This window comes from Bradysia coprophila, unplaced genomic scaffold (assembly GCF_014529535.1).
Source record: "Bradysia coprophila strain Holo2 unplaced genomic scaffold, BU_Bcop_v1 contig_138, whole genome shotgun sequence".
Taxonomy (NCBI): Eukaryota; Metazoa; Arthropoda; class Insecta; order Diptera; family Sciaridae; genus Bradysia; species Bradysia coprophila.
This window is the reverse complement of record NW_023503409.1, coordinates 10,737,509-10,752,937: the sequence shown is the minus strand read 5'-3', so window position 1 is coordinate 10,752,937 and position 15,429 is coordinate 10,737,509. Positions and strand designations below refer to the sequence as shown.

The following is a 15,429-nucleotide window of genomic DNA, read 5'->3' as shown; positions in this document are numbered from 1 at the left end:
AAAATACACATAGAACCCTAGTAGCTTTTCACTTCTAAGGCCCTAACTCACGGTCCACTCACCCGATTTTAAAAAACTTTTTTTTCCTGGATTGGTATTGACAATACCTATCATTTGCCGTGTCATTTACATTTCCATCGTTTTTTTTTGCCATAAATATCACCAAAAGACCTTAAATCACTTAGGTGGCCCTAACTCACGAAGGGCCGACCCGAATATGCCCATCTTCGAACTTAGCCTCACTATTTTGACTATCTTTCAGGGAAGAAAAAATTTTGAAATCGGATTTGATTTACTCAAGATATCGACGTGACAGACAGACGGACAGACGGCCCAAATTTTTATTGCGGATTCGTCATCTATGAACATAGGCAAACACTTTGCCCTTACCGTCTGCTTCGAATTCCATCAATTACACACGGCATCGTAATCCTATAAGCCCCTTCGTACTTCGTACGGGGCTAAAAACAATTTTTTTTATCGTTTTATGTTGGCTCTAATGCGCCTGAAAACGTTTCTAGAATCACTCGGTGAAAGCAATCTTTCGTCCAGTACCAGTTTTTCATGTTTTTAATCATTTGAAACAATTCGCTGGCAATCAACTGTGTTGTCTATATGAATAGTCTAAAATCGTGCACGGTCTCTCACTGAAAATCAAACAAAACCATTCACACTCTGCCACTCTAGTTTACTGTTAATTGGCTATCACTGAAGATTGATGGAGTGTATGGATTGTTTAGTATTCAGACAGTAAATATTCTCACTTCAAAAATCGCTGTGGGTTTTTTTTTCGTTCGTCCGACGAAGAAGTGTCTCTGTATCAACAGTTGGTTAATATCATCACAGCACTTGCAGAGAGGCAAAAAAAAAGAAAAAACGTTTTCCTATATGAACTGTAAATGAAACAAAACGGTTGCCAAATTGCAAACAAACACTGAATTTTTAATGGTAGACGTACCCACGCGAATTAGCCATAGGTAAATGACCATAACGTTAAATCACAATTTATTACAGAGCTTAGAACTCAACGAAACCATTAGATCGAAATTTCTTTCTCATTGCTTAATGCCTATACCACCACTAAGTGCCTCAGATATGACATACCGAAATAATAAATTTTCACAGAGCAACAAAAAATTATTATTTATTTCATGTGAATTTCTGTCTTCACATATTAGTATATTTATCCAGTTGAATTGTAGATTCTTCTTCTTTATTTTCTATTTTTAACCACCAAATTATACGAAACATTAAAATCGAATTTCTTACCAAGCAACTAAACGCTATATATACGAACAAGATGATATTCTTGTACACACCAACTATTTTTAATAAATACACAAAAGTTTGCCAATTTTTTATTCGCTTGAGTCTGTCTACACGAGTATGTGGTATCGATCTTGCCTGATGCAAGATCCATTGCGAACCTCTAAATTCGATTGTTTGTACTTAATGGTTATGTAATCTAAGGGACACGTGGCCTGGTCTGACTTGGCTTTATGGTCAAGCCACTGTAGTTGAGGTAACATCTTTTTTAACTTAACGACCACTTAATGCGTAAGGTTAAAAACAAAAATTTAAAAGCGAAAATCAATTTCAAATCGATTGAAATATTTATCGGAAATCCCGACTAAACGACATCACTAATGATACATTTAAAATTTGGTGGGCGGTTGACGATTACCGGCTAAACGAATTTTTAACATAAATCGTTATGTGAAGGCACACAAAAAAACGCAAAAACCCATCAAATGATTAAGTTCAAGGGGTTATTTCGATTTAAAAATTTTGTTTTTTTTTCCGCATATCAAATATGCGTTCACATGAATCAACCGATAAAAACGAAATGTTAAAGCAAAAAAAAATGCTCATAATTTAAGCTGTTGTGACTCACTTCGTATAGCGGCTTATTCGTCAGATAACCGTTTTATCTATTTCGTTCGGTTTTTTTTTTGTTCTTCTTCTTTTTCGTTGTCGCTGCTCCAAATATTATTTAAATTCTCAAATTACGCTCATGGTGATACTATTTCTCTTCCTCTAAAGTGTAATTTATTGCATGTAAATAATTTTCAGAAAAAATTTAATAGAAGAAAGCTGATCAATTTAAAAGCTCAACGATAAAAAAAACTATGGCAGACGAACGTTCATGGCCAAATTGGCCATATGGTCTTGTTGTGCAAATTAAGTATTTATAGGCAATGTGTGTATACGGTTTTCTCATTGATATAAAATATGAAAATGAGTCTTTGATGCTGCTTACGTCGTAGTGATTTGATTTGAATGTTAAGTTGACTTGACGTTTTGGGAGGGCACTGTTAATACGACAAATTTTTGAATGATTTCCGATATTTTTATTAACTTAAGAGCGCAGAGTTAAATAGGTCGTTAATCTGTAGAGACCGTAACTACAGTCGGTAGCAGGGCCTTTTTTAGGAAACTTTTGTGGAAATTTTTTCCAAAATTTCTAAAAAAATGCCAAAAATCTCAAAAAACTGCGAACGTCCAAAAACTGAATTTTTCCATCATTTCGAACGGTTTTGGCAACTTCTGAGCTCAGCCTTGTGTTTTAGCCGGCTCTCAACGGTTTTGTTTGATAATTGACGCTCTCATCTTTCAAATTAATCATTCTAGACTTCATTTGAAATCTGATAGTGACAAGAATCAAACAAAATAATTGAGAGTCAGCTAAAACGAAAGGATGAGTTCAAGAGTTGCCAAAACCGTTCTAAATGGAGGAAAATGGAGGTTTTTGGACGTTCGCAGTTTTTGGAAATGGTTGACAATCTTATGGAAATTCTGAATGAACGTAAGACAATTAATCTGTAAATCAGATTCAGTGTACTGACAGAAAATTATACAGCGGACACAGGTAATGTGCGTCTCCAGGTAATGTAATTTCGTTACATTATCTGTGACAGGTAATCTTTCGAAAATTATCTGTTACAGGTAATGTGAAACGTTATCTGTGACTGGTAATGTGCCAAATGAAATTAAAAAAATGTTGCACGCGCCGGGGTTCGATCCGACAACCTTCGGATCACCAGCCTAGCGCGTTGTCACTGAGCCATTCAGTACACGATTTTGCATGGCTTATTGTCGTTATAAACTGAAACATTACCTATGACAGCCAATGTAGATTACCTACCACAGATAATGCACTTTACCTGTGACAGATAACATCAAAATCAGCACAAATTTTTACACTTGCCACACCATGAAATACTCAAACAACAAAAACAAAAACAAAGCATTTCTATCGCATTTGTACACATCGTTCAAGGTTAAATGTATAGAAGAAGAATAAGAATAAAAACGAAACCGAAAATACGCGATACAAAGCCGAACGAGTCGATCGTTCGACGTTTATTATAATACGGAGAGTAAGCTCCGCCTTCGTTTTCATTTAAAATCAATGTTCTCTCTTTGGCGAATAACGTAAATAACAACTGGAAATGCCACTATTAAGTAAAACATTGCTCACATCCCTAGACCTGTTTAGAAGGTCTGCTGAGAGAGAACTAAAAAAGTGTGGTTTCCGATAACTTTTGGCGCGTGATATTCAGTGTTTTCATGGTGAGGCGAGTGTAAACGTATTTCCACATTCTCGAATCATTGTAGTCAAAAATTAATTATTTTGTAAACAACCGACCAATTTTAGAAAAAGTCATCCATTTTTGACATTTCATTCGTTGTATGGAAAAGGCCCTGATGTTACCTTATCCGTCGAAACGACATCCCAGCCGTTATCTTAGCATCTCTCTGACTAAAATTTACCGGGTGAAGACCCATAGAATTTTGTATTATGTTATTGACGACTCGAGCTTTTCGAAACAAAACCAATATGGTGAAAGCCCCGCGAGTAAAAAGTTTCCCGCTTGAAAAATATGTGCGTGATTCTTCGACAAAACGAAATTTCGCGCGAGTATTCCTTGCTTGATCTACACTGTTTTCGACTGAACTTTCCTTATAAAACGATTTTTCTAACGAAAATTTCAAATATTTTAAAGTGAGGTCCATAAAAGAGAATCGCCGCATTCATTTTTATTTGCAATCAAACTCACGAAATCACTGCTCTTATGGTCATTATATTGTTGTTCCTACACACGACACCCAGGAAATCATTATTTAGCTTTGAAAAGCATTTGAGAAGCTTTTTGGCCAACCCGTTTTTCTTCGAGTGAACAATAAGTTCAAATGCTTAAGACAAGCGAGAATTTGTCAGATTCTGGGCTAAGGAAATTGAAATTCAAAGAAGTTTATCATATCTCACATGTCCCGCTACAAATTTTTGCGAAGGCTCTAGAAGTCAGTTGGAAACTCATTTCTATACAACATGCACAAATACATAAAAATGACAATCACCACAAAATCGCGAAACGTCTTAGCTCACATATTCCCCATAAAATGAATTATTTTCCTACACATTCTCGAATATCATTTTCCAATTTTTATTAACTGAAAACATTTCCGCGCATTTGATGCTTCTGTCCTACCTACAACATAATCTTAGACTTTAGTTACTTCCTCATTTACTACATTTAAAAAAACCATATTCTCTCACACTGCATACCGTCCGTCATTTTATTTATAAATTCGGTTTGCAAATTAGATGTTCAATTAATTCACTACACGCATCAGTTCGATACTTGTCAACCTTAAAGAATTTTTGTGTAGAATATGTGCGAATCCGTCAAAATTGTGATGCATAAATATGCCAGCTCGCTAATTATTCGAACAAAGATAGTTTTCGCACTCGGTACGAAGTTGAAATAATAAATGTGGTAACAGGATGGTGAATTCGTCTTCAAATGCAATTTATTGACTTAACCGAACATTGCTATGAGTGGTTTTGTATAAGAAGTAAATGAGCTGAGCACACAGAAGTTTCGGATTCAAGACGATAAAAATTCTATTTTGTTTGTTTATTCATCATCATCATGGTCGACAGTCGCAGATTCATCAGTTGATAAATACGGGTGCTTCTATTTCCGTTGCAACTTGCAAGCACATCAATAAAAAATTTAACAAAGAAACTGAGTCTCTCTGTTTTACCAGTAGGTAGAATAAGTGTTACTTGCCGATTGAGACCGGGGACTTATTTTCAATATTTAAGTACAGGGCAGGGGATGTCAGTAAAATTTAGACATGAATTTGCTTCAGCTATTTTTTACATGGTCCACTCATACAAGTGGACCACTGGAAGCCCATTCACGTCCAAATTTCACTGACCTTCGCTGTAAATAATTAGTAAATGTGGAACAGATATCATATGCATGCACTTTGCATCCAATATTATGTCTCTTATGTCTCGTTCCATATACATGAACCCAGATTTTAAATATTTTCGACCGAAAAAGTTGATTCACCGCGGGGTCCCCGGTAAAAGTTTATTGGCTTTAGTCGTGGTCATGCTTCGTCCTCTGACCTGAAAACATCATATGTAACTTTAGCTGCGTCCATGCCATCATCATGTGTATTTACTACAGTGTACGTAACGTACGTATATAAATCCAATCCAATACATTATGCTACATCCATATCAATAATAATATATACAACACCACAGTAAACGCTACACACCGTGTAGTTAAATATAAAATTCTATTTAGTACCCAACTGTTCAGTTTCGTATAATAATATTCTTGTTCGTGTGTTGTTCATTTCATAAAAATACACCGAGACAGAGAGTGATACACCCATATGATACAGAACGGTTTTTCTTCAGAAATAATCACTTCGTATGGAAAATAGTTTTTAGTACTGGCACAACCACAGTATGGTGTTCACTAACAAATTTTAACCATACGTTGTGAGTGTAGAGTTTAAAAAAAAAAGAAGAAGTTAAGAAGAAATCGGTTTCTAGAATCACACAAACCGGAACATTTAAATAATAAAAAAAAAAAGTTTTTTCGTTTACATATTTTTTAGTGAAAGTCATTAATATTGTGCGCGCGATAAAAAGTAATTTTTTTGTTGAATAAAATTGACTGTCCGCTCAATAATAAAATCATAAATCGAGTGTTAAGCCAGTAAATTAATTAGTATTGAGTCGCGTGATTGGGTGTCTTTTATAATTCGTTAATGATCTATACTGCTCGGTTGCTTATTATCACCATTATTAGTGCAATATACAGATTGTAAAACAGTGTAAAATAACAAAACAAAACAAAAAGAAAAATGTTTTTTATCCAGCTTAGACGAAAAACATAAATTTTCATTTGCTCAATGTTTACGTTTGCAGTATGTAAACAAAAGCGTGTGTTCCTTGTCGATAATCTTTTTGAAGATGATAAGAAAACTTGTACCAAGTTTCTATTCTGCTTTAGTTTCCAGTCCAAATTTTTATTTATAAACTTCGAAATCTGTGCTATTTAACAGCAGTCTACTATCATTTCATTATTATACGAGAGAACCTCTTGATAGACTTTTTGTTACACCGAAAAAAAAAACTTTTTATTTTATTTTATTTTCTTCTCTCTTTCTTGGAACTGGATAAACACACAGTTGAGATGAGAATCTTGAGTTTTAATTGTTATTTTTAGTTGACTAACATCATTCAAACAAAATTCATAACATTTATGTGGAACATGCTGTTGCTGATGATGATGATTGACGGGATTGATTGATTGAGTCATTGGACGAGATGATATAATTTCTTGTACATTGTGTAAATTGACGCGTTTCGTTCTCTCTATCGTCTTCTAGGTTTTTATTGGCATTTATTGTTACTGGTTTCGAGATTGATATACACGGAACGGACCCTTTGATTAGACATGTCATCGTAACTCAAGCATTTTTATTGACATTTTATTGCCTTTTTACCATAGCGGCTATTATGGTTGGACCGAAAAATTTAACTCATAATTAAATGGAACAGTTGTGAGTGTAACGACTTTCGGCCAATAAATGTTTCGAAAAATTCTTAGTTCTCAATTAAATGTGATTTAATTTTCCCGGCCCCGATATTTAGCAGTTAAAGTCAGAAAAGCAAATGACTACAAGCCGCACTAAATGAAACGATTCATAAAATATTCAGTAAATATCAATTCATTTCGGTTTCGTTGAGTGTACGTTATTTGTTTGTGTTCTTTTATTGACGACAGTTAATAAGTAATTGATATTTGATTAGTAAATTTTACGAATAAATATATTTTTTTCCTGTTCATCAACGGATGGAAATAGACTTAAATCTGCGTGTCAGTCAATATAATGTTTAACGATTTACCTTGAATAAATTACTCGTTAGCGTACGATCGGTTGATCATTCTGCACAGACAGAAAGAGAAGGGCTTACAGTTGGAATGAAGTTACCAGCAATTCTTTGCAGGGTCTATCTTAGGGAGTTTTAAATTACCAAAAATTACTAAAACTTACCCAAAATAACAGACGGAAATTTTGGGTAAGTTTTAATAATTTTTTAGAAATTTTCGGTGATTTGTTGACCCTGACTCTTTGTGAATACAATTTCTGTGAATGAAACACCCAGTAAATGTGGAAGACTTTGGATTTTATATTCAAGTGACACTCTAGTAATACAGAAATTGCAATAAAGAGTAGATAGAGTTTTTACTCCATTGTGGTAATCGTGTCTTCCGCAGTAGAAATGATTGTTGAACTGAATTGACAGGAACTATTCTCAGGAAAACATTATCTTCGATCTTCCCAAAACATTTTTTTGTGAAAATATGGAATGAAAAAAATGACATCTGCAACGGCACATAAGACCCATGCACCAAAGTCACCCTAAATTGATCGAACAATGACGGATTACTCTGTGTTTTAATAAAATTTCAATTTATAATTTGAAAGACAATTGAAGCCTGAAAAGTAGTAAAATTCTAGTAAAATTGAACTGACGAGCAAGCATACACCAACACCCAACACCATTAATGTGCTTGTGCTATACAAATCAAAACCAATCTTTTGCTTAATTTACATTGCTGTTGGCTTTTAAACTAAAAAGAAACCAGTTGAACACGGTCAGCGCCGATACTTCCGCCCATTTCAAATCAATTAAATCAAATTATTACAAATTGATTCCACTATCTGCCTGCATTATGAGTGAGTTGCATCTTCAGCTGCAGTAATTTGATTCAATTAATCGATTCATAGTGTGGGCTAAAAAGCTTTACATTCTATTTGTGTTCTGCAACCGTTTTTTTTCCTTCACATTCTCAATTTGTTAATATTTTCGGTAATCATCATATCGCGTGGCTTACAATATTCAGCGGAACGTGCGTTCATTCATTTTTATTTTAAATGTGTTACGTAAACTTGTAAAAACAATCGAAGTGTCGATAACCTTTGTACGAAAGCAAGCCCATAAATTCATTAATGAGAGAGAAACAAAAAAAAATCGGCTCAAAGAACGCAGTCCGCATAACAATGCATTTCTTTGAACTCATTAAAACTGCATATCGTATAATCAACCGGAAATTTTATATCACAACAAGTCCTTGAGTCGTGTGATGACTCAAAAAGAAAGAAAATCGATGCGAAAGAAAGACAACACAAATCATTTCTGTTGTTTTGCTGTATAAATGCAGCAATTCTTCTTGGCAGAGTTATTACATTTATTGCCTGCCCCATGCGAAAATTGACTATTACACGGCTGTTTACCCTCTGCGAAAGTGATCCATTACACTAGGGATATTTGGGGTTTATTTCAAGTTGACAGTTCTTTCAAGTAAAATTTGCCTTGCTTTCATTTTATCTTTTTTGTTGAATGAATCGATCGATCGAAAAAGAATATAAGAAGATATCGCCTTTGGCTCGGATATGCAAACTCTACACTTGCCTCGAAAACAGTTACCGAAGCTTGTTGCTCAAAAACGTACTCGTGAGTTTGCTCGTATCACAAAATTGTGTCCTTGTGCAATGAATTACTTTCGCAGCATCCAACGTAATCTACTATTAGCACAATATTGTACATTGGAGTCTCCAGTCTGGAGAGCACAATATTATATTGTACAAAAGATGCACCACAATGTAAATGTGTACCTCTCTCTCTCTACATTACGCCTCTGCCTTATGAATATAAAAGTGTGGTATCGCGAACGCAGATCACTTTTTTCTCATATTGAGTTTATGAGTTTACGAAGCGCCATAATTTATAAATGCATACATCGAGCCGGCACCCATGATGAGTAATAATTTTTGTGTTGAATTCAAATAAAATCCTTGAGTTGGGTTCACAAGGAAACCATCAATCTTATCCAAATCTGATGCCAAAATTCGAAAACGAATAAAAAAAAGAGAAAAAGTCGGATGAAATGCACCGCATGCAAAGATTTGTTTAGATTTGAATTTTAACATTTTTTGTTGTTGTAAATTTATTTCGGTTTCTCTCAACGGTTTTCTCCGCCGATTTCGGTTTAGCAAAATTGAAATTTTTATTGATAATTTCCATGGTAATAGTGGGGGGAGATTGAATTCTGGAAAATGATGATTCTCGTTTGAAGATGGTAACGCATGCACCGTTGGTGGTCAAGTGATTTCCTTTATTAATTAGGTGCCATAACGCTAGAATGTGCGAAGACTTAATTTTGTGGCATCCGCCGATTTGTATTTTTGGTTGCTTTTGCCGTTTCATCACACACATCATCATGAGATTATTGATGTATACCAGACGTCAAGAATTAATTTAATTTATCGTTTGAAATAAGTTCGGAATAGCTAAACTCTGCCCGGTTCTGTCGAGGCCGCTTCTCATATTATGCCAACCAAGTTTCGGTGTCATTACTTACTGAAAACCGAATTGCTTCATTTAGAACGGAGGTTCGGTACATCTGTTAATAATTTGTTTCAATTTTATTAATTGGCCCGTTCTGTTGAGGTCCATTAGTGAAAAGTATTAAAAAATGAAAAGCCGTTCGCCGAAATAATAAAATTAATGAACCCACCATACCATCGTCGTCGCTTTGTGTTATTCGTAACTAGATTGAAAAGCGTATTATGAATTTGATAATGTGTGGTGTGTGTTGTTGGTCTTGTTGTTGTTTTACTCGATAAAAGAAGAAACCGTAATTAAACCATCATGGCATGCAAAAATAACATTCGAAAAAACAGAAAATTTCGAGGTGTCCGTACCAATATGTAAGCTCCATAAAAACCCGGAATAAGTTGGTCCATTATAGCCATTAATTAGATGATGAGAGTGTTTTTTGGCATAGGACCAGACAAATTACAAGTAGGATGTCAACAGGATTAATTTTTGTCATTTATTTTCTGCGAACGAAAAAAAACCAGCTATTAATAAAGCCAAATGTAAATTTAGAAGCCGAACGACTGATTTAACAACTGGGTTGGGACAATATCAATAAAATTATGGCCAAGATGAATGTGGTGTGCCTGTTATTATTGTTGCATATTGTTAGCCCCGTACGAAGTACTGGGGGCTTATAAGATTAATATGCCGTTTGTAACATGTTGAATTGGAAGCAGACAGTAAGGGCAAAGCATTTGGTTATGTTCATAGATGACGAATCAGCAATAAAAAAATGTCCGTCCGTCCGTCCGTCCGTCTGTGACCCCTCTAGCTTGAGCAAATCACAACATTTTTTCAAAATTCTTTTTTTCCCCGATTGGTATCGACAAAAGTAAGGTCAAGTTCGAAAATGGGCATGGTAGGGTCGGCCCTTTCAGAGCTAGGGCCCTATAGGTGTTTTTCAGTCTTTCGACGATATATACCGAAATACGCACGCAATAGCTGCTTGTGATATATCAAATGAAAGGTATTGACGAGTAGAACAAAGTTGCTGAACATTGTTTTTGGTTAAGATGCAACGCGGGCTTGTTGGTAGGGCTCAAAGGTCGTTACTAGGCCCTAAGTGTTTTTTGCACATAAATCGAGTAAATCTCATCCGATTTTGCTAGATTTAGTTTTTTATGGAAGGTAATTGAATACCGCAAAGAACGTGGCGAAAAAAGTTTCAAATTTGGGCCCTTGGACTAAGGCCGCTACTCGGCCCTAAGTGTTTTTTGCACATAAATCGAGTAAATCTTATCCGATTTTGCTAGATTTAGTTTTTTATGGAAGGTAATTGAATATCGAAAATAACGTGGCAAAAAAAGTTTCAAATTTGGGCCCTTGGACTAAGGCCGCCACTCGGCCCTAAGTGTTTTTTGCACATAAATCGAATAAATCTCATCCGATTTTGCTAGTTTTTGTTTCGTTTGAGAGATAATTGAATACCCAATGTCTTAAATTGTTGGTTTTATTTGAGAGGTACTTCGTACGGGCTTTCGTAATTGCGCTTTGCGCAATTTTAAAAATGAACACTTTCAGTAAATTTGACCATGCCCAACTTGACTTGCATTTTGGTAACAGACGCATTAGAGGGTTGTAGACGTATTAGGGTTCCGGGCGTATTACGGCTACGGACGTATTATGGTTACGGACGAAATAGGATTACGGGTCGTACGGGGCTAAGTCGCAGCAAACGCTCCGACTGTTCTGATGCCTTGTTTACTCTCTTTAAAATACTACGGAATGTGACAGAGACTCGGCCCGAGAGACTCAGTGTGGCAGAAAGGTCATTAATGTTTAAACTAATAAATTGATTTTGTTTAAAACTCAATTCGCCAACAAATAAAAATCGGTCTGAATTGCTCCGAAATGTTTTTTCTCTCATAATGACGTGAATTAATCGAATCGTTCAGCGCAAAAATAGTTTCAATTCGAAAATTCGTATCACGTTTCGATGATATAATATGTTTGGTGCGTGATTTTGTATTGATTTTCGTTGAAACGATTGATTTCGCGGACCGCAATAGCTTGTTATTTTGATGGTCGATGCCAATTTTTGTTTTGGTTTATGTCATAACAGTGCGGCACACACACACATAATTCTTGGGATATAAATTTAGCCGGATCTTAAATTTAGAATAGACACAAAAGATTATTATAAAACTGTTGCCACTTATTTCGGGACACATATAACTCAAAATGTTCGATAAGTTATTTGTCACATTTGTTATTTATGTGTAGTGGCATTTTGTCTGAGTTTCATAAATAATAATTATCAGAGTAAGGGAACGGATTGCGTAACATGACGCGTTGCAACAAAGATATGTTGACAGAAATGTTTTTGTGATTCGTAAAAAAACATATTTTTAGTTAAATCTTTCTTCACAGCATTGTGTAACGTAAATATGAAAAATCACAGAGACACAGACGTTTCAAGTGAAATGTTGAAGAGTATCATCTGTATTACGGCCTTTGAAGTACCCAGTAACTGAGCTGATTTTTTTTTTAAATTTGACATACTGTCCCCGACGCATTTAGATTGTTGTTACTATACTGGTACAAGACCAGGGTCAATTATTTGAAAAGAGAACTTGCATTGATCTCACTGGGTTATTTACATTTTCTTTGATGATTGAGACCAGGCATGAGCGCCGACGGAGAAACCTCGGCGGCGGCTAGCCGAAAAAAATTTCTCGGCGGCGGCGAAAAAAGTCGGCTTGAGCCGGCTTAAAACGGCTCGGCTGGAGGTTCCTTTTAACTTTTTTTCAAAATAAAAACGATTAGATAAATTCATGGAAAATGAACTAGTAAGCATGAAAATGAAATTGTACGGAAAGCGAAAATGTAGGTAGATTAGGTTGTTCAAAGTGCAAGTGGAACTGGTCTTTTTACAAGCAAGTCTCTAAGTCTAAGGTTCACTAACACGTCAAGTTTTATTACCTCAAAACTTGAACTAAATGGAAAATCATGCTCCGGTACACTCATTGGTTTTCGAATGGTTTTCAAATGGTTTTCGATAAGAAATCGAAAGCTCACGAAAATCAAGTAAAAATTGAAAAGAAAAAAAAATCGAGAAAATTCGCAAAGATCGATAAAGTTTTCTCAAATTTGTGTGCGCCTTCAGCTCGTTCCGCAAAGGTCATACTTGCCAAAACAACAAACTTAGAAGCGAGGACGTAATATACCATTCTGGAAAATTCATGAAAATTCAAGAAAATTTTCAAAATTTTCTTAATTTTGAAAAAAAAAAATTCAAAAAGTACTTGAGCTGCTTAGGATCAACAGGAATCTCGGTTTTCAAAATTATTTCACCCATTCACCTTTCGAAATCTTTATTTCATTTTCCAGCCGTTTCAAGCCGGCTTGAGCCGTGTTTTTGGCACCGGCTCGGCTGCGGCGCGGCTTGCTCAAAAATGGCCGGCGGCGGCTTGATCGGCGGCTTATTTTCGGCGGCGCTCATGCCTGATTGAGACCATTTCCATTTACAATCATTCCTTTTCACTCGAATTCTTCATGCAATTTCCACTTGTTCCCACATTGGGGACCATTGGGGATCATTGTATTTCGTCAATATATTCTGTGTCAGTACCCACAACAACAACAGCAAAAAAAAAGCGCTGTCTGTGTTGACGCTAAAAGAATAATAAACTCGCAAATGTTTTTCACGCGATTACAATAGGAAATGTGTGCACAGATGTTGCCGTATGCATAAAATATAAATAGCAAACTACAAAGCTATCCGTACGTTACAACTTAATTAAACAAGAAACATGTTCATCATCAATATGTCGTATACAATCAGTTGGAATTCAATAAACAATATTAAACGGACTGCGAATGCAAATGGAAATATACTTTTCGTTAGACAACTGGGGATGGGTTGAGGAAACATAAGAATAACAAAATTACAAGCAAATGATCGGGTAATTGTTTTTGGTCAATGTAATTGCAACCTTGACGAAAAGCTAGTGCTAGACGCCTTATATTTCAAGCAATGAATGTTCGGGTGTAATTAGTACGGCGAGAATTTTGAATTTCGTTGATAATTCGTAGAATTAATCCGTAGTATGGCCAGTCCAGGGCTTTTCTAGGTAGATCTCTTATTCCTTCAACAATTTAATTGGGAAACGTCTATTAACTTAGGGGTCGTCGCTCTTAAATTAGGTAACGCTTTTTCAGTGCTGTCGCTGTAATCAAAATTAAATCCTAAATATTTCGAGATCTGTGAGGTTAAAACTATGTTCCATGTAGAGGCTAACTATATTGTGGGGATAGAACATAGTTTTATCTTTGCAGGTCGTGTATTTCTCGAGTTATTTAGGATTTAATTTTGATTCCCTTATCAAGTTTAAGGTCAGATGAAAAGACGGTCCATATAGGCTCAATTCAATTATGAAATGACCTGCTCCCGAGAAAAAAATCATTTTTAGACCATTATATAGGCTGAGTCGATTAGCTTAGCATTTTTCTTGCACTGAACGCTCAGCGGATCCAAACATGATTTCAAGTTATCTATTGGATCACTCTGTAGACACAATCTGCTACTTATGCAATGTGTAATGCATAAAACACACAATTTCTTGAAAAAAACCAATAATTTGAATAAACAATCTCGTCGTAACCACTTACTGAACAATCGCCTTTATGTTTAATAATAAAAAGAGAGAATTAGTCAGCTGCTGACGAGCACTAAAGTTATGCACTTTATCATGCTTTCATGCTCTGTCGTTGTTTTAAACCAACTTACAGGCAGTACTCAACTAATGAGATAAAAGTTCATTAAAAACATATGCAATGATTCCTCCAGCCAAAGTCAAAGAACTTTACTTTGTTCGATAAAGACTGACAAACAACTTTTTTTTCATTCAACTTGCGTTTTATTATCAGCATTGTTCAGCAAATTGAAAGCAATTTTATCTCAACTCGTTCATTATCGTCTTATCAACGTTCGAAACGAAAGGAAAATAGTTTTGAAAACTTTTGTCAACAGCACTTCAGTCAAATGCCAATTGCGTTGACAGGATTCTTACTTCGGTCGTCTCAGTTGAACACTTATCTGTACAAAGAAGTACAAACAAAAAAAAACTGACAGAACTATCGGTCAACATTTTCCGAGCAAAAACAATATTCCATTTATCAGTTGTTGTGCTATTTGATTGACTTGAAGAGTTCATTAGTGTTAATTGAATTAGATTATATTAGCTAAGGTCAGTTAAATTATGTCCGACTAGATTCTAATGAATTATGGGCGTTAAATGAATCGTATTTCACACCCGATTATCTATTTACGGCTTTTTATAACACTGATAGAAAATGAAAGATTTAATTAATAAATCGTCAATTCGAATAGTATGTGACCCTCGCAGCTTAATGACTATTCTGAGTGAAAAGAACGAAAAGTAGACAGTTGCATCGATGCGAATACCAAAACCTATTACAGATGATCATGTTGAATTACAGGGAACGTCAGTGAAATTTAGACATGAATTTGCTTCAGCTGTTTTTCAGCCGGTCCACTCAAACTAACAATCCGGTTTTTTCCACATACGTAAATGACTTGTTTCACCCGAAAGATTTTTTGTATGAGTGGACCAGCTGAAAAACAGCTGAATCAAATTCATGTCTAAATTTCACTGACGTTCCCTGTAATTCAAGATGATCATCTATAATAGGTTTCCGAA

The 15,429-nt window shown here is 35.4% G+C and overlaps 1 protein-coding gene across 2 annotated transcripts in view; it reads left to right on the top strand.

Moving 5' to 3' along the window:
• LOC119074133 (ubiquitin-conjugating enzyme E2 W) overlaps positions 1-15,429 on the top strand; it is a 30,695-nt gene that overhangs the window by 1,751 nt on the left and 13,515 nt on the right. The window contains exon 1 of one of the 2 annotated variants that reach the window (XM_037180119.1): positions 5,993-6,147. The exons of the other annotated variant lie outside the window; for it this stretch is intronic. The gene's annotated coding sequence lies outside the window, so the exon portion shown is untranslated. Of the gene's footprint in view, positions 1-5,992; positions 6,148-15,429 lie in introns of those variants that run through there. 2 annotated transcript variants of the gene reach the window in all.